Source organism: Oryzias latipes, chromosome 6, assembly GCF_053564925.1.
Source record: "Oryzias latipes strain Hd-rR chromosome 6, Olatipes_Hd-rR_3.1".
In the NCBI taxonomy this organism is placed as follows: domain Eukaryota; kingdom Metazoa; phylum Chordata; class Actinopteri; order Beloniformes; family Adrianichthyidae; genus Oryzias; species Oryzias latipes.
This window is the reverse complement of record NC_136242.1, coordinates 10,721,211-10,742,972: the sequence shown is the minus strand read 5'-3', so window position 1 is coordinate 10,742,972 and position 21,762 is coordinate 10,721,211. Positions and strand designations below refer to the sequence as shown.

Sequence of the window (21,762 nt, the reverse complement as noted above, 5' to 3'; positions counted from 1 at the left end):
TCCCACCTATTAACAGGCGTCCATGAGTCCAGTGGCCTGCTGCAAGAGGTGCTCTCATTGGCAGTGAAGTGGTTAGTTATCGCTTCTCGGCCTTTTGGCTAAGATCAAGTGTAGTATCTGTTCTTATCTGTTTAATATCTGATATGTCCTCCAGTGGAGGACAACATATTAAGCCGATTTTGAAGAACGGATGTGAAGGTGGAGCTTGCTCTATTCACTCCATGCATTCACCCAGTATTGCAGTGTTTCTGGGAACAGTGCCCACATCTTTAAATTGGTACAAAGAAAAAGTTTATAGTCCAGGTGGTAGTGCTTGATTAATGTTAAAACGACTGTTTAGGTGAAATTAAATTCTGCCAGACAGTAACACTGTTTGCAAGTCACAGCACTCTCAAGGAGTCTGCTGTTGCAGCAGGGCATGGATGACATCATCCACGGCCCAACGTTTGATGCAGTGGAGGGGGCATGGTCCTCAAAGTCATCAAGTTAAAGGTTTTGCATCAGCGTCAGCATGCAACTTTTGATGTAGTGGAGGGGCTGTGTTCATTCAATGCTGTTGTTCAAAGGTACCACATCAGTGACACAAAACACCCTAGAAGGCTAAATTCAATCCACTTGAATGCAGTCAGCATAAAGCCTGAGTCAAGTTTTCTTCAACTGTTTGTGTGTCTACGGTTAATTTGTGTCTCTAAATGTATATGTGAAAAATGATCCAAATATGGATATTTGTGAATTCATACGACCTACATTCTAGAACCGACATAGGTGTGTATACAAGACAGTGTTTCCTACTGACTGGCTGCTTTTTTCATTCACATCAGGACATGTGAAGCTTTTGTGGGGAGCTGGGATTTGAGGTGGGTCACCAAGTCCCACCTATTAACAGGCGTCCATGAGTCCAGTGTCCTGCTGCAAGAGTTGCTCTCATTGGCAGTGAAGTGGTTAGTTATCGCTTCTCGGCCTTTTGGCTAAGATCAAGTGTAGTATCTGTTCTTATCATCTCATTTAACATCTCATTTGCTAAGGCGTATGGTTCAGGATTTTAGGCTGACTGACTGTTATAAAACTGTACATTTGATCAATGATGGGTTTACTTGGTCCAATTGGGACAACTCTGTCGCATCACGCATAGATCATGTGTTCACTAGAGACTGTCCCCCCATAAATGCCACACTTACCCCAGCCTTTTTCTCAGACCACCACATGCTAACGTGTACAGTTGAGTTAAAACTGAGTGTAACACCAGGGAAAGGTCTCTGGAAGCTAAACTGCTCACTTTTAGAGCAGGAAGATGTCGTGGCAGAGTACAAAGAACTGTACAAGGGATGGCAAACACTGCAAGACCTGTATACTTTGAGGGCCCCTTGGTGGGAGATGGTTAAAAAAAGAACTCAGAGCTTCTTTAAAACAGCTGGTAGAAAGGGAAAAGCAAAAGATAAAAGATGCATGACTGACCTCCAGAGGCGCTTACAAAGGTACTACAATTTAAATAACCAAGGGATGGACTTTAATGAAGAAATTAAAGACATAAAAAAAGAAATGATGGAATTAACAGAGAAAGCTAGTAAAGGAGCCATTATTAGAAGCAGAGAACGAGAGATAGAAGAGGGGGAAAAATGTACACGTTTTTTCTTTAAGAAAGTCATCAGTAAAACTGACACCATGGTAACTCTCCAAAAAGGAGATGGCTCCTTCACCCAAACCACAGAAGAGTTACTTACGACCCTTGAAGACTATTACAACGAACTATATCGCACTAAAATGTTAAACGAAGATGTTTTACATGACATTCTGACTAAAGTGGAACAAACTCAACTAAACTCAAATTTTGAGACGTTAACCCAGGATTTATCTGTGACAGAATTGACCAAGTGTCTGACAACCTTTGAGAAAAGGAAATCGCCAGGTAAGGATGGGCTCCCTGTGGAGTTCTATCTGACCTTTTGGGACGTATTAGCACCAGACATGTTAACTTTGTTCACAGAATTTGAAAACGTGGACCAGTTACCTGACAGTTTCAGGACTGGCATCGTAAAATTGATTTACAAAACCAAAGAAAAGACAGACTTAAAGAATTGGAGACCCATTTCCTTACTCAATGTGGACTGTAAACTCTTCAGCAAACTTCTTGCTTCCAGACTAACACCTTGTCTAGAGGACCTGGTGCATCAGGATTAGGTTTGTGCCATACCTGGACGGAAAATAACGGATCATCTCACTTTCATAAGAGACTTGATCAGTCTCTGTAAAGATAGGAAAAACCGTTTGGCAATAATGAATCTGGATTTTGAAAAAGCCTTTGATCGTGTATCCCATCAGTACCTGTTTTTGCTGCTAGGAAGACTTGGTCTCCCAGAACGCTTTATCAGATGGATAAAATTGTTCTACAAAAACATCACCAGTAGAGTGGCTGTAAATGGTCTTTTAACAAAGAAAGTTAACATTGGTTCTGGTGTGCGACAAGGTTGCCCTTTGTCAGCCCTACTGTATATTCTCTGCGTAGAACCTCTGGCACAGATATTGAGGACAGACGGATACATCAAAGGTCTTCACATACCAGGTACTGGAGGCCTTGATGTGAAGTGCCTTTTATATATGGACGACATCAATATTATAAGTGCAGACAGCCGGTCAATAACCAGAGCACTGGAACTGACTGAGTGGTATGGTCAAGCTTCTGGAGCAAAACTAAACAGACATAAGACCAAGTTTCAATTTTATGGACCATGGACACAGACTGAAACGGAAAGCTTATCCTTGCAGGTGACCTCAAATAATCAGAAAATCTTGGGAGTGTGGTTTGACAAAGAGGGCGAGGGTGGAAATAACTGGCCAGAAGTAGTTTCAAAAGTGCGACAAAGACTGGGCTTTTGGTCAACAAGAAAGCTAACAATGGAGGGGAAAGTTCTGGTTTTGAAAGCGGTAATCCTCCCTTTATTTTTGTTAATTAGCTCAGTGTTTATGCCACCATTTAGAGTCAGGAGAACCTTGGAACGAGAAATGTTCCATTTTTTGTGGAATTCTAAATGGGAAAGGCTGAAAAGAGAAATATTGAAAAGCCCAAAAGAAAAAGGGGGTAAGGGTGTACCGGACCTGTATCTTTTTCTTGGAGCGCGCTATACCAGCTTGCATATCAAGCATATTGTGGGCGATACTAAAAACGTGAGGACAGCTGCACTGGTCAGATTTTGGATGGGAGTCTATGTTAAAAAGTTAGGTCTGGGAAACATTGATCTGAGAACCCCAATGTCCTTCACCTTAAACAAAAACTACAGAGAAATACAAATCTTTCTTCAGAAATTCAACTTGGAAGGATCAAACAGGGCTAAACTGATAAATCATAGACTGCTTATTTCTTCTGCACAGGAGCAAGCGCCCATTTGCCGGGTGCGAGGTTTTGAAGCAGAGGAGTCGAAGAGAGTCTGGTACCTGGTGAACCATCCTCTTCTTCCCAACCGGCTGAAAGATCTGTCGTGGATGGTGGCTCATGAGGTTCTCCCGGTCAGGACCGTTATGCACTCCCGGGGCATGTCCAGAAATCCACTTTGCCCCCGTCCAGGTTGTGGCGCGCCAGAGACGGTGAGGCACCTGTTCTGGGAGTGCAGTGCTGCTGTAGACCAGTGGGCGACAGCTAGCTCCTCCGGCTTCCCGTACTTGCCAGCAATGGAAGACCTTACAGCACAACTAGTGCTCTATGGGAGGAGGCCAATCTCAGTTCGGAAGGCTGAATGCACTGCATCACAATGGCTCTCCCTAGCCGCCATAAAAGACGCCATGTGGACTTCCAGGAATTTGCTGGTGAGAAAGCACAGGCAGATCCCCCCCGTGGGTGTGATTCGATTGGCCGCAGCAACGGTACACCTTGCCATGACTGCAGGCGGCAGGCCATGAACACATCCACAAAGAAGAATCGCCTTGTCGCCCATTCGGATGGGAGGAGCTGGAGTCCTACAGGATAAAGGTCAAAGCAGCGACGGCCTGGCTCTCCGGCAAAGGCAGGTGTGGAGGAGCACAAAGGGGTGGACCTCCTCTGAGCACCACACAAAGATCCTTAAAATGCCTACAAGAAGATGACTGGAGGGCCACCGGTGCCTCACTCCAAGACTCAGGGAAATAACGGCTTAACACCATTTGAAACATTCTGACCTTTGCAGTTGTACCTGAATAAATAAACTTTTATAAAAAAAAAAAAAAAACATCTGTTCTTATCAGTTTAATATCTGATATGTCCTCCAGTGGAGGACAACGTATTAAGCCGATTTTTGAAGAACGGATGTGAAGGTGGAGCTTGCTCTATTCACTCCATGCATTGACCCAGTATTGCAGTGTTTCTGGGAACAGTGCCCACATCTTTAAATTGGTACAAAGAAAAAGTTTATAGTCCAGCTGGTAGTGCTTGATTAATGTTAAAACGACTGTTTAGGTGAAATTAAATTCTGCCAGACTGTAACACTGTTTGCAAGTCACAGCACTCTCAAGGAGTCTGCTGTTGCAGCAGGGCATGGATGACATCATCCACGGCCAAACGTTTGATGCAGTGGAGGGGGCATGGTCCTCAAAGTCATCAAGTTAAAGGTTTTGCATCAGCGTCAGCATGCAACTTTTGATGTAGTGGAGGGGCTGTGTTCATTCAATGCTGTTGTTCAAAGGTACCACATCAGTGACACAAAACACCCTAGAAGGCTAAATTCAATCCACTTGAATGCAGTCAGCATAAAGCCTATGAGTCAAGTTTTCTTCAACTGTTTGTGTGTCTATGGTTAATTTGTGTCTCTAAATGTATACGTGAAAAATGATACAAATATGGATATTTGTGAATTCATACGACCTACATTCTAGAACCGACATAGGTGTGTATACAAGACAGTGTTTCCTACTGACTGGCTGCTTTTTTCATTCACATTAGGACATGTGAAGCTTTTGTGGGGAGCTGGGATTTGAGGTGGGTCACCAAGTCCCACCTATTAACAGGCGTCCATGAGTCCAGTGTCCTGCTGCAAGAGTTGCTCTTATTGGCAGTGAAGTGGTTAGTTATCGCTTCTCGGCCTTTTGGCTAAGATCAAGTGTAGTATCTGTTCTTATCAGTTTAATATCTGATATGTCCTCCAGTGGAGGACAACGTATTAAGCCGATTTTTGAAGAAAGGATGTGAAGGTGGAGCTTGCTCTATTCACTCCATGCATTGACCCAGTATTGCAGTGTTTCTGGGAACAGTGCCCACATCTTTAAATTGGTACAAAGAAAAAGTTTATAGTCCAGCTGGTAGTGCTTGATTAATGTTAAAACGACTGTTTAGGTGAAATTAAATTCTGCCAGACTGTAACACTGTTTGCAAGTCACAGCACTCTCAAGGAGTCTGCTTTTGCAGCAGGGCATGGATGACATCATCCACGGCCAAACGTTTGATGCAGTGGAGGGGGCATGGTCCTCAAAGTCATCAAGTTAAAGGTTTTGCATCAGCGTCAGCATGCAACTTTTGATGCAGTGGAGGGGCTGTGTTCATTCAATGCTGTTGTTCAAAGGTACCACATCAGTGACACAAAACACCCTAGAAGGCTAAATTCAATCCACTTGAATGCAGTCAGCATAAAGCCTATGAGTCAAGTTTTCTTCAACTGTTTGTGTGTCTACGGTTAATTTGTGTCTCTAAATGTATACGTGAAAAATGATCCAAATATGGATATTTGTGAATTCATACGACCTACATTCTAGAACCGACATAGGTGTGTATACAAGACAGTGTTTCCTACTGACTGGCTGCTTTTTTCATTCACATCAGGACATGTGAAGCTTTTGTGGGGAGCTGGGATTTGAGGTGGGTCACCAAGTCCCACCTATTAACAGGCGTCCATGAGTCCAGTGTCCTGCTGCAAGAGTTGGTCTCATTGGCAAGTCAAGTGGTTAGTTATCGCTTCTCGGCCTTTTGGCTAAGATCAAGTGTAGCATCTGTTCTTATCAGTTTAATATCTGATATATCCTCCAGCGGAGGACAACATATTAAGCCGATCTTTGAAGAACGGATGTGAAGGTGGAGCTTGCTCTATTCACTCCATGCATTGACCCAGTATTGCAGTGTTTCTGGGAACAGTGCCCACATCTTTAAATTGGTGCAAAGAAAAAGTTTATAGTCCAGCTGGTAGTGCTTGATTAATGTTAAAACGACTGTTTAGGTGAAATTAAATTCTGCCAGACTGTAACACTGTTTGCAAGTCACAGCACTCTCAAGGAGTCTGCTTTTGCAGCAGGGCATGGATGACATCATCCACGGCCAAACGTTTGATGCAGTGGAGGGGGCATGGTCCTCAAAGTCATCAAGTTAAAGGTTTTGCATCAGCGTCAGCATGCAACTTTTGATGCAGTGGAGGGGCTGTGTTCATTCAATGCTGTTGTTCAAAGGTACCACATCAGTGACACAAAACACCCTAGAAGGCTAAATTCAATCCACTTGAATGCAGTCAGCATAAAGCCTATGAGTCAAGTTTTCTTCAACTGTTTGTGTGTCTACGGTTAATTTGTGTCTCTAAATGTATACGTGAAAAATGATCCAAATATGGATATTTGTGAATTCATACGACCTACATTCTAGAACCGACATAGGTGTGTATACAAGACAGTGTTTCCTACTGACTGGCTGCTTTTTTCATTCACATCAGGACATGTGAAGCTTTTGTGGGGAGCTGGGATTTGAGGTGGGTCACCAAGTCCCACCTATTAACAGGCGTCCATGAGTCCAGTGTCCTGCTGCAAGAGTTGCTCTCATTGGCAGTGAAGTGGTTAGTTATCGCTTCTCGGCCTTTTGGCTAAGATCAAGTGTAGTATCTGTTCTTATCAGTTTAATATCTGATATGTCCTCCAGTGGAGGACAACGTATTAAGCCGATTTTTGAAGAAAGGATGTGAAGGTGGAGCTTGCTCTATTCACTCCATGCATTGACCCAGTATTGCAGTGTTTCTGGGAACAGTGCCCACATCTTTAAATTGGTACAAAGAAAAAGTTTATAGTCCAGCTGGTAGTGCTTGATTAATGTTAAAACGACTGTTTAGGTGAAATTAAATTCTGCCAGACTGTAACACTGTTTGCAAGTCACAGCACTCTCAAGGAGTCTGCTTTTGCAGCAGGGCATGGATGACATCATCCACGGCCAAACGTTTGATGCAGTGGAGGGGGCATGGTCCTCAAAGTCATCAAGTTAAAGGTTTTGCATCAGCGTCAGCATGCAACTTTTGATGCAGTGGAGGGGCTGTGTTCATTCAATGCTGTTGTTCAAAGGTACCACATCAGTGACACAAAACACCCTAGAAGGCTAAATTCAATCCACTTGAATGCAGTCAGCATAAAGCCTATGAGTCAAGTTTTCTTCAACTGTTTGTGTGTCTACGGTTAATTTGTGTCTCTAAATGTATACGTGAAAAATGATCCAAATATGGATATTTGTGAATTCATACGACCTACATTCTAGAACCGACATAGGTGTGTATACAAGACAGTGTTTCCTACTGACTGGCTGCTTTTTTCATTCACATCAGGACATGTGAAGCTTTTGTGGGGAGCTGGGATTTGAGGTGGGTCACCAAGTCCCACCTATTAACAGGCGTCCATGAGTCCAGTGTCCTGCTGCAAGAGTTGCTCTCATTGGCAGTGAAGTGGTTAGTTATCGCTTCTCGGCCTTTTGGCTAAGATCAAGTGTAGTATCTGTTCTTATCAGTTTAATATCTGATATGTCCTCCAGTGGAGGACAACGTATTAAGCCGATTTTTGAAGAACGGATGTGAAGGTGGAGCTTGCTCTATTCACTCCATGCATTGACCCAGTATTGCAGTGTTTCTGGGAACAGTGCCCACATCTTTAAATTGGTACAAAGAAAAAGTTTTTAGTCCAGCTGGTAGTGCTTGATTAATGTTAAAACGACTGTTTAGGTGAAATTAAATTCTGCCAGACTGTAACACTGTTTGCAAGTCACAGCACTCTCAAGGAGTCTGCTGTTGCAGCAGGGCATGGATGACATCATCCACGGCCAAACGTTTGATGCAGTGGAGGGGGCATGGTCCTCAAAGTCATCAAGTTAAAGGTTTTGCATCAGCGTCAGCATGCAACTTTTGATGTAGTGGAGGGGCTGTGTTCATTCAATGCTGTTGTTCAAAGGTACCACATCAGTGACACAAAACACCCTAGAAGGCTAAATTCAATCCACTTGAATGCAGTCAGCATAAAGCCTATGAGTCAAGTTTTCTTCAACTGTTTGTGTGTCTACGGTTAATTTGTGTCTCTAAATGTATACGTGAAAAATGATCCAAATATGGATATTTGTGAATTCATACGACCTACATTCTAGAACCGACATAGGTGTGTATACAAGACAGTGTTTCCTACTGACTGGCTGCTTTTTTCATTCACATCAGGACATGTGAAGCTTTTGTGGGGAGCTGGGATTTGAGGTGGGTCACCAAGTCCCACCTATTAACAGGCGTCCATGAGTCCAGTGTCCTGCTGCAAGAGTTGCTCTCATTGGCAGTGAAGTGGTTAGTTATCGCTTCTCGGCCTTTTGGCTAAGATCAAGTGTAGTATCTGTTCTTATCAGAGCTGTCCTTGCATCTTGCCAAACGACAGAGACTGTGATCACTCCGACATTTGTTGATGCTCGTCTGTTGTGACTTGCCATCGTACAAACTACTGGAGATATCGGTGCTGCGCAATTGAACGTTTACTTTTCCTACTGAACTGTCAATGTCCTTTTTCTGTTCAGGTGTCCTGGAGCAATCCAAGTTAAGGTAATTACTCCTGCCAAGCTCACCCGCCTGTGGTGCCTCCAAAATGTCAGCAGCTTCTGCAGGCATGCGGAGGCACCACAGCGTCCGGTTTACCTTTCAGGAAATTGAAGGTAAGGTAACTTACATGTCCAGGCTTGATTTTTCAAGGAACTTGGTCCAGAAAACCCTAGGTTTCAAACCTGAAGACCTGAACTGTATCTTGACCTTACCATTGAACAAAGGTTTTGATGTAAGCTTTCGAACTAGCTCTACTCTCAGCGAATTCTGGACTCGTTTTGAAAACATGAAATCCCATTTTGCACTTTTCACAGTAGAAAAGCTTACAGACAATTCAATGAAAACCGTCATTGTCAAAATGTTTAATGAAACTGTTAATGCAGAAGACATTTGTGTGTGGTTGGGCAGATACTGTTCTGTAAAAGGTCAAGCTGTTAAGGTTAGGGATGTAGACGGTATTTGGAACTGTGCCTGGCGAGTGCCTGTCAATCTAAGACAAGACCCACAAGGTTTCCAGGGTCTAAAACATCTCCCATCCCTGATAGTGCTGGGGGAGAATAGAGGTTATGTTTACTACCAAGGACAACCTAAACTTTGCAGAAGGTGTGGAGAGCATGGCCATCTGGTGGAAGATTGTTCAAAACCTTTCTGTGGTAAATGTAGACACACTGGTCATGTGTATGAGGAGTGCCCAAATGGCCGTCAATGTAACCTCTGTGGTGAAACAAACCATCTCTTTAGAAACTGTCCTAAGTCATTTGCAAATAAACTTAAAACTGGGAAGAGCAAACCTGACACACCTGTGGTAGGTCTCACTAATGAGACACCTCCTGATGCAGCACACCTGCAGGAGATTGCGCAAATGATAACTGACAAAGAGGAAGAGCCACTCCAAATCCTCCCAATCAGTGAACTAGAGAAAGACAATGGTAAAATCGAACAAAATGTAAGAAAAGACATGACTATGAAAAATGACCACAGGATTCTTCACGATGGACAACCTAAAAGACCAGCTCCGGTCTCGCCATCAGACTCTCTGCTGGCAGTAGAAAAGAAGGGCAGAACTGAGGATCCTACGAAGGAATCCTTCAGTGAAGAATCACGTGTGTTCCTCCCACCAGACTCCCCCAATGAAATTTCCTTTTTGGCTTTTAATCTACAGTCGACCCCCTTAAACTCACTTGAAGCTGACTTTCATCAGGAAAATACATCAGCAGTTGAAAATTCAAAGAAACCCAACCCGTTAGTCCTGACGGCCCAAGACATTGACAGAGATTTCCTCCCAACAGATGGGACATAAACTGACTATTACTAACCTGGTCTCCCTCCCTTACATGACAATACCTGCCTTAACTTTCTTTTTCATACTTATGACAATTACTCTAGTGACAATAAATGTAAGAAGTATAAAATCTCAAGTCAGAGCCAATGGCATCCTGACATACCTGCAAAGTGTGAAGTCCGATGTAATTTGTCTACAAGAGTGCGGCATCCCGTACTGCAGTAGTTATAAAACGTGGGAAGATCTGTGGCCAAATAGATCGCTATGGAGTGGGTCAAATGAAAACAAAAATGACGGTGTGGCTATCTTGATTAAAAACCCTTATATATCGGTTAAAGGTTTCACTGTTATACGAGATGGCAGAGCCCTGTTAGCACGCTTATCATTTATGGGCAGAGACTTGAACGTTTTGAACCTTTATGGTTACAATGATAAGAATGCAAGATACAAACTTTTAGAAGATGTGCAAAGTTTTATGTTAGGCAGAGCCCCGTTTATAATGGTAGGGGACTTTAACTGCATACTAAGCAGGACAGACCGAAATAAAACTGGGACATTTTATAAATTGGATAAAACATCTCACTTACTACGGCGTATGGTTCAGGACTTTAGGCTGACTGACTGTTACAAAACTTTGCATCCGCTTGATGGTGGGTTCACTTGGTTCAGTGGGGACAACTCTGTAGCATCACGTATAGATTATGTGTTTACCAGAGATTGTCTCCCCATAAATGCCACACTTACCCCAGTCTTTTTTTCAGACCACCACATGTTGACGTGCACAGCTGAGTTAAATCTGAGTGTAACACCAGGGAAAGGTCTCTGGAAACTAAACTGCTCACTTTTAGAGCAGGAAGATCTTGTGGAAGAATACAAAGAACTATACAGGGGATGGCAAACACTACAGGACCTGTATACTTTTAGAGCTCCCTGGTGGGAGATGGTTAAAAAAAGAACTCAGAGCTTCTTTAAAACAGCAGGCAGAAAGGGAAAAGCAAAAGATAAAAGACGCACGACTGACCTCCAGAGGCGCTTACAAAGGTACTACAATTTAAATAAACAAGGGATGGATTTTAATGAAGAAATTAAAGACGTAAAAAAAGAAATGATGGAATTAACAGAGAAAGTTAGTAAAGGAGCCATTATTAGAAGCAGAGAACGAGAGATAGAAGAGGGGGAAAAGTGTACACGTTTTTTCTTTAAGAAAGTCATCAGTAAAACTGACACCATGGTAACTCTCCAGAAAGGAGATGGCTCCCTAACCCAAACCACAGAAGAATTACTCACGACCCTTGAAGACTATTACAGAGAACTATATAGCACTAAATTGCTAAATGAAGAAGCCTTACATGACATTCTGACTAAAGTGGAGCACACCCATAGTCTAAACACAAATTTTGAGAAGTTAGTCCAGGATTTAACAGTGACAGAATTGACCAAGTGTCTGACTTCCTTTGAGAAAGGAAAATCACCAGGGATGGATGGGCTCCCTGTGGAGTTCTACTTGACCTTTTGGGACTTATTAGCACCAGATATGTTAACATTGTTCACAGAATTTGAAAACCTGGACCAATTACCTGACAGTTTTAGGACCGGCATAGTAACATTAATCTACAAAACCAAAGAAAAGACAGACTTAAAGAATTGGAGACCCATTTCCTTACTTAATGTGGATTGTAAACTTTTCAGCAAACTCCTTGCCACAAGACTAACATCTTGCCTAGAGGACCTGGTTCATCAGGATCAGGTTTGTGCCATACCTGGACGCAAAATCACGGACCATCTCATTCTCATAAGAGACTTGATCAGCCTCTCTAAAGACAGGTCAAACCGCTTGGCAATAATGAATTTGGACTTTGAAAAAGCTTTTGATCGCGTATCCCATCAGTACCTGTTTGCGTTGTTGGCAAGACTTGGCCTCCCGGAACGTTTTGTCAGATGGATAAAATTGCTCTACAAAAACATCTCCAGCAAAGTAGCTGTGAATGGTCTTTTAACAAAGAAAGTTAACATTAACTCTGGTGTGCGACAAGGTTGCCCTTTGTCAGCGTTACTATATATTCTCTGCATAGAACCCTTGGCACAGATATTAAGGACAGACGGATACATTCAAGGTCTTCACATACCAGGTACTGGCGGCCTCGATGTGAAGTGCCTTTTATATATGGATGACATCAATATTATATGTGCAGACAGCCGGTCGATAACCAGGGCACTGGAACTGACCGAGTGGTATGGTCAAGCTTCTGGAGCAAAATTGAACAGACACAAGACCAAAATCCAATTTTATGGACCATGGACACATACTGAAACGGAGAGTCTTTCTCTGCAGGTGACCTCAAATAACCAGAAAATCTTGGGAGTATGGTTTGACAAAGAAGGCGAGGGAGGAAATAACTGGCCAGAGGTAGTTTCAAAAGTGCGACAAAGACTAGGCTTTTGGTCAACAAGAAAGCTAACAATGGAGGGGAAGGTTCTGGTCTTGAAAGCAGTAATCCTCCCTTTATTTCTGTTAATCAGCTCAGTATTTATGCCACCACTAAGAGTCAGGAGAACCTTAGAACGAGAAATGTTCTATTTTTTGTGGAACTCCAAATGGGAAAGACTAAAAAGAGAAATAATGAAAAGCCCAAAAGAAAAAGGGGGTAAGGGTGTACCGGACCTGTACCCTTTTCTCGGAGCGCACTATATCAGCTTGCACACCAAGCATATTGTGGGCAAATCTAAAAGCGTAAAGACAGCTGCATTGGTTAGATTTTGGATGGGAGTCTATGTTAAAAAGTTAGGTCTAGGAAACATTGATCTGAGAATTCCAATGTCTTTCACGCTAAACAAAAACTACAAAGAAATACAAATCTTTCTTCAGAAATTCAACTTGGAAGGATCAAACAGGGATGCACTGACAAATCACAGACTGCTTATTTCTTCCATACAGGAGCAAAGACCTGTGTGTCGAGTAAGGGGATTTGGAGAAGAGGAGTCAAAGAGAGTCTGGTACCTGGTGAACCATCCTCTTCTTCCCAACCGGCTGAAAGATCTGTCGTGGATGGTGGCTCATGAGGTTCTCCCGGTCAGGACTGTTATGCACTCCCGGGGCATGTCCAGAATTCCTCTTTGCCCCCGTCCAGGTTGTGGCGCGCCAGAGACGGTGAGGCACCTGTTCTGGGAGTGCAGTGCTGCTGTAGACCAGTGGGCGACAGCTGGCTCCTCCGGCTTCCCGTACTTGCCAGCAAAGGAAGATCTTACAGCACAACTAGTGCTCTATGGGAGGAGGCAATGCTCAGATCAGAAGGCTGAATGCACTACATTACAATGGCTCTCCCTAGCCGCCATAAAAGACGCCATGTGGACTTCCAGGAATTTGCTGGTGAGAAAGCACAGGCAGATCCCCCCCGTGGGTGTGATACGATTGGCCGCAGCAACGGTACACCTTGCCATGACTGCAGGCGGCAGGCCATGAACACATCCACAAAGAAGAATCGCCTTGTCGCCCATTCGGATGGGAGGAGCTGGAGTCCCACAGGATAAAGGTCAAAGCAGCGACGGTCTGACTCTCCGGAAAAGGCAGCTGGAAAGGAGCACAAAGGGGAGGACCTCCTCTGAGCGCCACACTGAAAAGATCCAGAAAATGCTGAAAAGAAGATGACTGGAGGATCACCGGTGCCTCACTCCAAGACTCAGGAAAAACTTGCCTAATGGCAATAGAAACATTCTGACCATTGCAGTTGTACCTGAATAACTAAATAAACTTTTAAAAAAAAAAAAAAAAAAAAAAAATCTGTTCTTATCAGTTTAATATCTGATATGTCCTCCAGTGGAGGACAACGTATTAAGCCGATTTTTGAAGAACGGATGTGAAGGTGGAGCTTGCTCTATTCACTCCATGCATTGACCCAGTATTGCAGTGTTTCTGGGAACAGTGCCCACATCTTTAAATTGGTACAAAGAAAAAGTTTTTAGTCCAGCTGGTAGTGCTTGATTAATGTTAAAACGACTGTTTAGGTGAAATTAAATTCTGCCAGACTGTAACACTGTTTGCAAGTCACAGCACTCTCAAGGAGTCTGCTGTTGCAGCAGGGCATGGATGACATCATCCACGGCCAAACGTTTGATGCAGTGGAGGGGGCATGGTCCTCAAAGTCATCAAGTTAAAGGTTTTGCATCAGCGTCAGCATGCAACTTTTGATGTAGTGGAGGGGCTGTGTTCATTCAATGCTGTTGTTCAAAGGTACCACATCAGTGACACAAAACACCCTAGAAGGCTAAATTCAATCCACTTGAATGCAGTCAGCATAAAGCCTATGAGTCAAGTTTTCTTCAACTGTTTGTGTGTCTACGGTTAATTTGTGTCTCTAAATGTATACGTGAAAAATGATCCAAATATGGATATTTGTGAATTCATACGACCTACATTCTAGAACCGACATAGGTGTGTATACAAGACAGTGTTTCCTACTGACTGGCTGCTTTTTTCATTCACATCAGGACATGTTTCTGCTTCTCGGCCTTTTGGCTAAGATCAAGTGTAGTATCTTGTATCTTGCCAATTGACAGAGATTGTGGTCACTCCCACGGTTGATTGATGCTTGTCTGCTGTGATTTGCCATCATATCAACTGCTGGAGATATTGGTGCTGCGCAATTGTAAAGGTACACTTCTTACCGAACTGTCAATCTTTTTTTTACAGGCACCCCGGAGCAACCTGAGTTAAGGTATCTACTCCTGTCCAGTCCACCCCTTTGTGGTGCCTCCAAAATGTCAGCAGCTTCTGCAGGCATGCGGAGGCACCACAGTGTCCGGTTCATCTTCCAGGTAATTGAAGGTAAGGTAACTTATATGTCCAGACTGGACTTTTCGAGGAACTTGGTCCAGAAAACCCTAGGCTTCAAACCTGAAGACCTGAATTGCATCTTGACTTTACCACTGAATAAAGGTTTTGATGTAAGCTTTCGAACTAGTACTATTCTCAGCGAATTCTGGACTCGTTTTGAAAACGTAAAATCCCATTTTTCTCTTTTCACAGTAGAAAAGCTAACAGACAATTCAATGAAAACAGTGATTGTCAAAATGTTTAACGAAACAGTCAATGCAGAAGATATTTGTGTGTGGTTGGGCAGATACTGTACCGTAAAAGGCCAAGCTGTTAAAGTTAGGGATATAGACGGTATTTGGAACTGTGCCTGGCGAGTGCCTATCAACCTAAGGCAAGACCCACAGGGCTTCCAAGGCCTAAAACATCTCCCATCCCTGATAGTGCTGGGGGAGAATAGAGGCTATGTTCATTACCAAGGACAGCCAAAACTGTGCAGAAGGTGTGGAGAGCATGGCCATCTGGTGGAAGATTGCTCAAAACCTTTCTGTGGTAAATGTAGAAACATCGGTCATGTGTATGAGGAGTGCCCAAATGGCCGCCAATGCAATCTCTGTGGTGAGACAAACCACCTCTTCAGAAACTGCCCTAAGTCGTTTGCAAACAAACTCAAAACTGGGAAGAGTAAATTTGATACACCTGTGATTGACCCCATTAACGAGACTCCTCCTGATGCAGCACACCTGCAGGAGATCAGCCGAATGATAATTGACAAAGATGATGAGCCACTCCAAAATCTCCCAGTCAGTGAACTAAAGGAAGATGATGGCAATGCTGAACAAAATTTAAGAAAAGATATAACTATGAAAAATGACTACAGACCACTTCATGATGGACAAACTAAAAGACCAGGGGCCTCATTTATAAACGTTGCGTACGCACAAAAGAAGGCGTACGCCACTCTCTACGTAATAGTTGAGATTTATAAAAAGCAAACTTGACGGGAAAATGTGCGGTCCTCCACGCAAGCTCTGACCCAGGCGTACGCACAAAAACGGGTGAAATGAGAAACGGCGACACCGTCGGCAGATGGAAGAAACACGTGAAAGTGACAGTGTGCGCCAAATCGTGCTGGCATGTGCTGTGCTACACAATGTGGCACAGCTTAAAAACGTGCCTCTACCCCCTGGCGCTGATTGCTGTGTTGGCCCCGACCCTGAACCCCATCCCCACGCATTTGAGCCAAACGCTGCTGCTGTGCGCCAGCGTTTGGAAGTGATGCGTCGCTTGTAAAGAAAAAGAGGTGTGGAAAGTATTATTTATTTAAGAATTCCCTCATCGTGCAGTTTATTTCAGTCAGGGCGATCTTGATTTCGCCCAACTCCTTGGCCACCTCTCTGATTGAACTACTGACTTCCCTCTGCATTTCAAGGACTGCATCGGTGAGGACGCGTCCACTGCTGGAGGGTTGAGAGCCGCGTGCCGTGGAGACGCTGGGTCCAGACGGCTGCTCAGCTGCAGCATCGTAACCACTGGCCCCGCTGGAACACCCAGCAACTAAAATAAAATTGTTCTATATTAATAATCTGTAATTGTGTAGCCTGCATACATGTGACTTGACTGCATTCATTTTAATTATTTCTCTTACCTGTGTCACCCTGACCCTGGCGCGTCGGCGTCCTCCTCCGTCTCAGTCAGGTGACTGAGGCGGAGGAGGACGCCGATAAGGGGGACTTAATAGGGATTCCCCAATAATAGCGGACAGTTTCTCATCAAGAGGGGTCAGCTCCGGTCCCCCCCCCCCCCCCCACACGTGGCGGACACACTCTGCCGATGCAGCGCTAGACGTTCTTTTGCCTCGACTTTGATGTCCGATCATTTCTTTCATTTCTTTTTTATTTCGGCCACGTCCGAGGTTGAGAGGCTACAGCATTTACGGCGTCTGCCACCGTTTGCCGCTCACGTGCCTTTTTGGCATTAGTAATGCCCACACTGTGCCCTCCAAATAACGTTTTCTCCTCTTTTTCACCTCGCCAACGATAACTTCTACTTCACATTGAGTGAAGTTACGTTTTTTTGATTTCCCCTCTGTGTTTGCCATGATTTAGCAAGCCATGAATATTAATTTGTGGGCGTTTCACGGACTATTTATGGGCAACTATGGGCGTGTCATGTAGCCGCAAAAGCTGCGCTGCATTTAGAATCGGTTGTGATTTATAAAGGGAAAGATGCGTAGGATGTGCGTGCGCACGGTTTTATAACTCCGAATATTTCTGTGCGTACGCACATCCTATGTTTCATCCGTACGCCACTTCTGACGCAAATCCTACGCAAAGTTTTATAAATGAGGCCCCAGCTCCGGTGTCATCATCAGACTCTCTGCTGGCAGTAGAAAAGAAGGGCAAAACTGAGGATCCTACAAAGGAATCCTTTAGTGAAGAATCGCGTGTATTCTTCCCCCCAGACTCCCCCAATGAAATTTCCTTTTTGGCCTTTAATCTACAGTCGACACCCATGAACTCACAACATGAAGTTGACTTGCATCAGGAAATTACATCAGCAGTTGAAAATACAAAGAAACCCAACCCGTCAGTTTTGACGGCCCGAGATTTGGACAGAGTTTTCCTCCCAACAGATGGGACATAAAAGGACAATCACAATTTGGTCTCCCTCCCTTACAGGACAATACCTACCTTAACCGTCTCTCTCATGACAATTACCCTAGCGACAATAAATGTAAGAAGCGTAAAATCTCAAGTCAGAGCAAACGGTATCCTAGCATACTTACAAAGTGTAAAGTCTGATGTAATTTGTCTACAAGAGTGCGGTATCCCGTACTGCAGTAGTTATAAAACGTGGGAAGATTTGTGGCCAAATAGATCGCTGTGGAGTGGATCAAATGAAAACAAAAACGACGGTGTAGCCATCTTAATCAAAAATCCTTATATATTGGTTAAAGGCTTCACTGTGATACGAGATGGCAGAGCTCTGTTAGCACGCTTGTCCTTTATGGGCAGAGACCTGAATCTTCTGAACCTTTATGGTTATAATGATAAAGAGGCAAGATATAAACTATTAGAAGATGTGCAAAGTTACATGTTGGGGAGAGCGCCGTTCATAATGGTAGGGGACTTTAACTGCATACTAAGCAGGACAGACCGAAATAAAACTGGGACATTTTATAAATTGGATAAAACATCTCATTTGCTAAGGCGTATGGTTCAGGATTTTAGGCTGACTGACTGTTATAAAACTCTACATTTGATCAATGATGGGTTTACTTGGTCCAATTGGGACAACTCTGTCGCATCACGCATAGATTATGTGTTCACTAGAGACTGTCCCCCCATAAATGCCACACTTACCACAGCCTTTTTCTCAGACCACCACATGCTAACGTGTACAGTTGAGTTAAAACTGAGTGTAACACCAGGGAAAGGTCTCTGGAAGCTAAACTGCTCACTTTTAGAGCAGGAAGATGTCGTGGCAGAGTACAAAGAACTGTACAAGGGATGGCAAACACTGCAAGACCTGTATACTTTGAGGGCCCCTTGGTGGGAGATGGTTAAAAAAAGAACTCAGAGCTTCTTTAAAACAGCTGGTAGAAAGGGAAAAGCAAAAGATAAAAGATGCATGACTGACCTCCAGAGGCGCTTACAAAGGTACTACAATTTAAATAACCAAGGGATGGACTTTAATGAAGAAATTAAAGACATAAAAAAAGAAATGATGGAATTAACAGAGAAAGCTAGTAAAGGAGCCATTATTAGAAGCAGAGAACGAGAGATAGAAGAGGGGGAAAAATGTACACGTTTTTTCTTTAAGAAAGTCATCAGTAAAACTGACACCATGGTAACTCTCCAAAAAGGAGATGGCTCCTTCACCCAAACCACAGAAGAGGTACTTACGACCCTTGAAGACTATTACAACGAACTATATCGCACTAAAATGTTAAACGAAGATGTTTTACATGACATTCTGACTAAAGTGGAACAAACTCAACTAAACTCAAATTTTGAGACGTTAACCCAGGATTTATCTGTGACAGAATTGACCAAGTGTCTGACAGCCTTTGAGAAAAGGAAATCGCCAGGTAAGGATGGGCTCCCTGTGGAGTTCTATCTGACCTTTTGGGACGTATTAGCACCAGACATGTTAACTTTGTTCACAGAATTTGAAAACGTGGACCAGTTACCTGACAGTTTCAGGACTGGCATCGTAAAATTGATTTACAAAACCAAAGAAAAGACAGACTTAAAGAATTGGAGACCCATTTCCTTACTCAATGTGGACTGTAAACTCTTCAGCAAACTTCTTGCTTCCAGACTAACACCTTGTCTAGAGGACCTGGTGCATCAGGATCAGGTTTGTGCCATACCTGGACGGAAAATAACGGATCATCTCACTCTCATAAGAGACTTGATCAGTCTCTGTAAAGATAGGAAAAACCGTTTGGCAATAATGAATCTGGATTTTGAAAAAGCCTTTGATCGTGTATCCCATCAGTACCTGTTTTTGCTGCTAGGAAGACTTGGTCTCCCAGAACGCTTTATCAGATGGATAAAATTGCTCTACAAAAACATCACCAGTAGAGTGGCTGTAAATGGTCTTTTAACAAAGAAAGTTAACATTGGTTCTGGTGTGCGACAAGGTTGCCCTTTGTCAGCCCTACTGTATATTCTCTGCGTAGAACCTCTGGCACAGATATTGAGGACAGACGGATACATCAAAGGTCTTCACATACCAGGGACTGGAGGCCTTGATGTGAAGTGCCTTTTATATATGGACGACATCAATATTATAAGTGCAGACAGCCGGTCAATAACCAGAGCACTGGAACTGACCGAGTGGTATGGTCAAGCTTCTGGAGCAAAACTAAACAGACATAAGACCAAGTTTCAATTTTATGGACCATGGACACAGACTGAAACGGAAAGCTTATCCTTGCAGGTGACCTCAAATAATCAGAAAATCTTGGGAGTGTGGTTTGACAAAGAGGGCGAGGGTGGAAATAACTGGCCAGAAGTAGTTTCAAAAGTGCGACAAAGACTGGGCTTTTGGTCAACAAGAAAGCTAACAATGGAGGGGAAAGTTCTGGTTTTGAAAGCGGTAATCCTCCCTTTATTTTTGTTAATTAGCTCAGTGTTTATGCCACCATTTAGAGTCAGGAGAACCTTGGAACGAGAAATGTTCCATTTTTTGTGGAATTCTAAATGGGAAAGGCTGAAAAGAGAAATATTGAAAAGCCCAAAAGAAAAAGGGGGTAAGGGTGTACCGGACCTGTATCTTTTTCTTGGAGCGCGCTATACCAGCTTGCATATCAAGCATATTGTGGGCGATACTAAAAACGTGAGGACAGCTGCACTGGTCAGATTTTGGATGGGAGTCTATGTTAAAAAGTTAGGTCTGGGAAACATTGATCTGAGAACCCCAATGTCCTTCACCTTAAACAAAAACTACAGAGAAATACAAATCTTTCTTCAGAAATTCAACTTGGAAGGATCAAACAGGGCTAAACTGATAAATCATAGACTGCTTATTTCTTCTGCACAGGAGCAAGCGCCCATTTGCCGGGTGCGAGGTTTTGAAGCAGAGGAGTCGAAGAGAGTCTGGTACCTGGTGAACCATCCTCTTCTTCCCAACCGGCTGAAAGATCTGTCGTGGATGGTGGCTCATGAGGTTCTCCCGGTCAGGACCGTTATGCACTCCCGGGGCATGTCCAGAAATCCACTTTGCCCCCGTCCAGGTTGTGGCGCGCCAGAGACGGTGAGGCACCTGTTCTGGGAGTGCAGTGCTGCTGTAGACCAGTGGGCGACAGCTAGCTCCTCCGGCTTCCCGTACTTGCCAGCAATGGAAGACCTTACAGCACAACTAGTGCTCTATGGGAGGAGGCCAATCTCAGTTCGGAAGGCTGAATGCACTGCATCACAATGGCTCTCCCTAGCCGCCATAAAAGACGCCATGTGGACTTCCAGGAATTTGCTGGTGAGAAAGCACAGGCAGATCCCCCCCGTGGGTGTGATTCGATTGGCCGCAGCAACGGTACACCTTGCCATGACTGCAGGCGGCAGGCCATGAACACATCCACAAAAAAGAATCGCCTTGTCGCCCATTCGGATGGGAGGAGCTGGAGTCCTACAGGATAAAGGTCAAAGCAGCGACGGCCTGGCTCTCCGGCAAAGGCAGGTGTGGAGGAGCACAAAGGGGTGGACCTCCTCTGAGCACCACACAAAGATCCTTAAAATGCCTACAAGAAGATGACTGGAGGGCCACCGGTGCCTCACTCCAAGACTCAGGGAAATAACGGCTTAACACCATTTGAAACATTCTGACCTTTGCAGTTGTACCTGAATAAATAAACTTTTATAAAAAAAAAAAAATCTGTTCTTATCAGTTTAATATCTGATATGTCCTCCAGTGGAGGACAACGTATTAAGCCGATTTTTGAAGAACGGATGTGAAGGTGGAGCTTGCTCTATTCACTCCATGCATTGACCCAGTATTGCAGTGTTTCTGGGAACAGTGCCCACATCTTTAAATTGGTACAAAGAAAAAGTTTTTAGTCCAGCTGGTAGTGCTTGATTAATGTTAAAACGACTGTTTAGGTGAAATTAAATTCTGCCAGACTGTTTGCAAGTCACAGCACTCTCAAGGAGTCTGCTGTTGCAGCAGGGCATGGATGACATCATCCACGGCCAAACGTTTGATGCAGTGGAGGGGGCATGGTCCTCAAAGTCATCAAGTTAAAGGTTTTGCATCAGCGTCAGCATGCAACTTTTGATGTAGTGGAGGGGCTGTGTTCATTCAATGCTGTTGTTCAAAGGTACCACATCAGTGACACAAAACACCCTAGAAGGCTAAATTCAATCCACTTGAATGCAGTCAGCATAAAGCCTATGAGTCAA

At 43.8% G+C, this 21,762-nt stretch overlaps 1 long non-coding RNA gene, 8 other non-coding genes and 2 pseudogenes across 9 annotated transcripts; all 11 read left to right on the top strand.

Moving 5' to 3' along the window:
• Positions 1–78: 78 nt before the first annotated feature.
• LOC144992869 (U2 spliceosomal RNA) lies at positions 79–268 on the top strand. The gene has a single exon (XR_013656929.1). It is a non-coding gene; the product is annotated as a U2 spliceosomal RNA (small nuclear RNA).
• A 680-nt stretch (positions 269–948) lies between these two features.
• LOC144992923 (U2 spliceosomal RNA) lies at positions 949–1,164 on the top strand (annotated as a pseudogene).
• A 1,571-nt stretch (positions 1,165–2,735) lies between these two features.
• On the top strand, positions 2,736–4,196 carry LOC144992510 (uncharacterized). Its single transcript, XR_013656553.1, has 2 exons — positions 2,736–3,076; positions 3,367–4,196. It is a non-coding gene; the product is annotated as an uncharacterized LOC144992510 (long non-coding RNA).
• LOC144992902 (U2 spliceosomal RNA) lies at positions 4,169–4,351 on the top strand. The gene has a single exon (XR_013656949.1). It is a non-coding gene; the product is annotated as a U2 spliceosomal RNA (small nuclear RNA).
• A 682-nt stretch (positions 4,352–5,033) lies between these two features.
• On the top strand, positions 5,034–5,224 carry LOC144992929 (U2 spliceosomal RNA). Its single transcript, XR_013656967.1, has one exon. It is a non-coding gene; the product is annotated as a U2 spliceosomal RNA (small nuclear RNA).
• Positions 5,225–5,907: 683 nt separating this feature from the next.
• LOC144992839 (U2 spliceosomal RNA) lies at positions 5,908–6,098 on the top strand. Its single transcript, XR_013656901.1, has one exon. It is a non-coding gene; the product is annotated as a U2 spliceosomal RNA (small nuclear RNA).
• Positions 6,099–6,780: 682 nt separating this feature from the next.
• On the top strand, positions 6,781–6,971 carry LOC144992918 (U2 spliceosomal RNA). Its single transcript, XR_013656961.1, has one exon. It is a non-coding gene; the product is annotated as a U2 spliceosomal RNA (small nuclear RNA).
• Positions 6,972–7,653: 682 nt separating this feature from the next.
• Positions 7,654–7,844, top strand: LOC144992689 (U2 spliceosomal RNA). Its single transcript, XR_013656758.1, has one exon. It is a non-coding gene; the product is annotated as a U2 spliceosomal RNA (small nuclear RNA).
• A 682-nt stretch (positions 7,845–8,526) lies between these two features.
• LOC144992925 (U2 spliceosomal RNA) lies at positions 8,527–8,719 on the top strand. The gene has a single exon (XR_013656964.1). It is a non-coding gene; the product is annotated as a U2 spliceosomal RNA (small nuclear RNA).
• Positions 8,720–13,790: 5,071 nt separating this feature from the next.
• LOC144992904 (U2 spliceosomal RNA) lies at positions 13,791–13,977 on the top strand. Its single transcript, XR_013656951.1, has one exon. It is a non-coding gene; the product is annotated as a U2 spliceosomal RNA (small nuclear RNA).
• A 7,235-nt stretch (positions 13,978–21,212) lies between these two features.
• Positions 21,213–21,390, top strand: LOC144992897 (U2 spliceosomal RNA; annotated as a pseudogene).
• Positions 21,391–21,762: the final 372 nt, after the last annotated feature.